The following is a 4,952-nucleotide window of genomic DNA, read 5'->3' on the forward strand; positions in this document are numbered from 1 at the left end:
ATGCCTTTCCAAAGTACTCAAAGTTCCTACAAAATTTTGAGGAAAAGAGATGAAAACTCAAGTGTATAATCTAATCTAAGTTTATTCACAAAGATGGAAAAGAAGAGGACCAAGCATGTTTAAAGCTTCAGGAATGTTGATTTGGCATGAAAAATGCACCATAGATAATGGTAAGAATTACCGTTATCAATAACCTCACTCTCTTACAACAACCAAGAACAATCAGAACTCTTAACCCCTATAAAACCCACACAGGTACACAATCACAGATTTTTTATGTTGAATCTGATCTCCAAGTTAAACTCCTCCAGTGTACATCAAATCAGAACAACTTTAACACACTTTTCTTGAAGGAATCTTGATGGGTAAGCAACCAATGAAGTCTTGATTCTCCAAGATCTCTTCTTGAACGCTCCTGTAATCAAAACTTAATGCAAATGTTAGTATTTGAAAGTGATAGAAATTAATTGTTTTGAAATAGAACTCAAGATGCATATATATAATATTAATCTTGACGCATTATAATCGATTAAGGATTTTATGTCATCTGTTCAGCTTTTACTTCTATTTTAAAAGATTATTTTGGGCATGTAATCGATTATTTAATCTCATAAGTCAGTTATTGATTTATCTTACTATTATAGCATATCAGGCTATAAATGTAAAGGATTAGACAAATTAAACATATTTAATCGATTAGACAACTTATGTAATTGATTTCCTATACTTAACCAAATTGTTTATCCAATTTCCATTATCAATAGGTTCACTTATGAAACATATTATGACATGTTCTCTGTTTTAATCGGTTATATACATTGTATAATCGATTGCTACAAAATAGTTTGTCATTGTTAAGCATACTAAGTGATCTGGTGAAATCTAACAGATTATATACTGTTAAGCATGATTCATTTAATAATAATGAATTCATATATCAGGCATAAACAACATAAAGATAAAACAATTGTTATGCCATTTGTTGTGCAAGAAACCATAAAATATTTTTTTTGTTCATCATAAAAAACAAAGATATATAAGGACCTTAAAGCTCCAACTATCAACACAATACACACGTCCTCAGCAAATCTTCTAAAGATTTTATCGTTCTCTCAGACTTTCTGTGGATGATATGCAAAGCTCATCTGTAACCTGTTGCCCAGCTCACTATGTAAACACTGCCAAAGCTTGGATGTAAAATACAAATCCATGTCTGATATTATTCTCGACAGTACCCCATGGATCCTCACTATCTCTCTGATGTATAATTGTGCAAGCTTCACCATAGACATCTTTAGATTCACATCAAAGAAATGAGCACTCTTGGTTAACTTGTCCACTACAACCCAAATAGCATCATGACCTCTAACCGTTTGTGGTAAATGGGTAACAAAGTCCATGGCAATGTTATCCCACTTCCACTCAGGCACCTCTATCTACTGCAACAAACCATCAAGTCATTGATTACCCACGTTAGCTCTCTGATAGGTCAAACATGTAGATACAAATTGTGCTACATCTCTTTTCATTCCAGACCACCGAAACGACTCCTTGAGGTCTTAATAAATTTTAGTCATGCTAGGACGCATGTAATCGATTACCGGAGGGATATTGGTGGTTTGTACAGAAAGTTCAACGTGATTCCCCAACTTGGAGAATTGGGCTCCCCATGGGGGTTTGGAGTGTGTTTTTAGGCGATTTTTTTCCATTTTTTGAGATGGATGACTAAGTTTATTCATCATTTTTGGTGTTTGGTGCATCAAAAACATCTTAGTCCATTGCAATGTGGAGTCCAAAGACCCATATAGGTCGTTTAAGTATAGGTAGGGTAGAACCATGACCATGGGTGGCCAACTTAGGCCTTGGTAATCAATTACAAGGGTCTTGTAATCAATTACCAAAGGCATAATTTTACAAAAAGTTCAAAGTAACTCCCTAATTGGGAAAATTGGGCTCCCCAAGGTTGTTTTTCCTGTGTTTTTGAGTGTTTTATTTTTTATTTTTTGAGAAGGAGGAGTGAGTTTATTAGTCAATGGTGGTGTTTAGTGCATTAATAAACACCTTAGCACATTTAATGGTGGAGATAAAAGGCCATATATGTGGTGTGAACAAACTTGGGTGAAGCCTTCAGAATTAAAGGCCAACTTAGGTCTTGGTAATCGATTACAAGGGTATTGTAATTGTTGAATATTGTGAAAAACTATGTATGGGATTAATCTCCCTTGTGTTGAATATACACATAGGGCCCTCTGTTTATAATAGAAGAAATATGGGTTAAGCCCAAACTACGAATAAGAAATAATAACAAACTAACTAAAGATAAAAAATAAATATAAAATAAAGATAATATATCTAACACTCCCCCTCCAGTTGGTGCATACAAATTGTATGTATCAAGCTTGTTACTAATATAATCCATAAAGACTTAGTGAAAATATTTGTTTCTGCACTCGAGTGACACTAAATTGCTAATGATTTGCAAGACAACATAGAAGAGGAAATACCAACCTAGAAGACTCCCCTGAGTAACAAATCTGGAAGGTTGCTCTATGTAAATCTCTTCTTACAAATCGCCCCTGAAGAATGCATTGCTGACATCCAGTGAATAAAGAAGTCATTGTTGAAAAGCCACAACGGCTATAAATAAACTAACAAAAGCCATCTTTCCTAAGTGAAAAAATGCATATGCGGACGGGCTAAACACAATGGTGATAAAAAAGAGGTCAGAAGAGACACCAACGGAAGAAGCCATGGATGAACAAGAGAGAGAAACCATAAATATCCAAGATTCTCCGATCAAGGCATCTGAAAAAGGAAAAAGAGCAACTTCGATGCTCTAAATAGTTGCCTGAGAGGAGACGGGACATGCGACAATGCACGATGAATCTGAAAGAGGAAAATGAGTGACATCAACGCTCTGAATTGCTACTAGACATGCCACTGTGCACAAGGAAAAAGGGAGTAAATTCACAACTTCAAAAGATGTTAACAGCGCGTAGGAGCTCCGATCAAGGCTTTGTTGATGGCATGGTGGTCGCTTGGCCGAGACTATCAAAACCATGAGATCATCGGTCGAAACTAAAACTCCGGTAGTGGCTACAGTAGACAATGGCGCCGCCAACAACGGTAGATGGCACCGCCGCCAACAGGTGAAGTCCTTCAGCATTGGAGGCCAACTTAGGCCTTGGTAATCAATTACAGTAGTCTTGTAATCGATTATAGTAGACATAGGCCAATGTACAGAAAGTTCAACGTGGCTCCCCAGCTAATAGAGTTGAGCTCCTGTTATGACTCTAACAAGTGTACCAAATCGTATCAAGTAATACAATTGGTAAGACCAAGTATCATTTCCCAAGAGACTCACAGTAAACAGTCATGTGATTTCTTGATTAATTAAGACTTGAGAGCAAAATCATTTGGTTTTTTATGTAGAAAATAAACATGAATGCAAGTTATGATCAATTGATAGTAAGAATTCACAGGTGAATGGTTTATATAATATAGAATAAGTATGTTATTGGGGGTTTCGAATTATCCTATCCACTCACATGTATTTATGAATTCGTCTTCTTCATTAAATTTAATGTCACTTTCTAATTTACTTTAAACCCAATGTCTCGGCGAAGAAAGCCTAATTACTAGTTTACAATGTCTTGTCTCCCTAGCAATTAATTATGCATTACATACGCACAGAAGCTTAAAGGCAACCAACTCTCATATCCCTATCTCTAGGTAATACTACTTTTGGGAGACATTCCCCAGATCTAGGTTTCCCTGTATGTGTCCATATCGACAAAATCAATTATCATGTTATGAATGAATTAAACAAAGCAAGCATAGAGTATAGAGGAAAAACCCTAACAATTAATGAACGAAGCATATATAATATAAACCAATTCAATACATGAGAGATTCAAAGGATTACATCGTTCCCCCAACAACAATTGAAGTTTAGTTCACCATAGACATGGTGAAACTAGATGAAATATGGAAAAAAATGAAAGATAAAACCCTAAAAGTTGAAGATCGGAGCTTTCGCATCCAAATCTGCCTCCGAGGGGTGAAAAGGAGTGTTTCTACGCCTCTTTCTTTCAAAAGATACCTCTCTAGGTTGTCCAAATCATTAAATAGTTCAAAATAATAGCAGAAAACAGGTCCAAGCCTACGTCGTTGGCACTCTGCGCCCCTACTTAGGGCGCCCAGGCATGAATGCAAGAGGATCTGCGACACTGGATTTTCGCTCAGCACCCCTGAAGGGTGCTCAGGTGTCACCTACGACACTAAACTGACGTTCAACGATGTTGGAAGGGCACTCAGGCGCCAATGCGAGACTGTTGCTTTGTATTGCATTTACATCTCTTTGCGAGAGTAATAGTCTAAACTACTTATAAGCAATCGTTGATTGCAATTCTGAAAAGAATTAAAATACTTACAACTAAACTTAGTTTGAGTTGAGGAATCTTAGCAAGATTTCTAAGTACCAGGAGTGGTGCGAATACTCAAAGGAAATCTCGGCAAGGGTTACTGAGTACCACGAGTGGTGCGAATACTCAAAGACCACAAGTGATGCAAATACTCATTTGTAATCTTGTGAAGATTATAGTGGATACCTATGCAGAGGAGATTGGACGTAACTCAGTTAGAGTGAACTAGTATAAAAGTACTTGTACAATTATCTCTTTTATCTAAAAGTTCCTCTTATAAAAACCTACCTACAGTTGAGTTTTATTTTCAAATATAAGAATCTTTCAAGCTAAACGAGTATCTTTCATAAAGGAAGATCTTAAAAAAAGTAGTGGTACACATTCAGAATAGCAAGATAAAAACAACTATGTATACTCATATTTATCAAGCTAAGCGTCTAAGCATTCAAAGAAAAATTTCAGAGCTCGATAATATGCTATATCAAAAGGATTGCGAAAAGTTTTTCATTAACAATATTCAATCCCCCT

Source organism: Vigna radiata, unplaced genomic scaffold, assembly GCF_000741045.1.
Source record: "Vigna radiata var. radiata cultivar VC1973A unplaced genomic scaffold, Vradiata_ver6 scaffold_294, whole genome shotgun sequence".
In the NCBI taxonomy this organism is placed as follows: domain Eukaryota; kingdom Viridiplantae; phylum Streptophyta; class Magnoliopsida; order Fabales; family Fabaceae; genus Vigna; species Vigna radiata.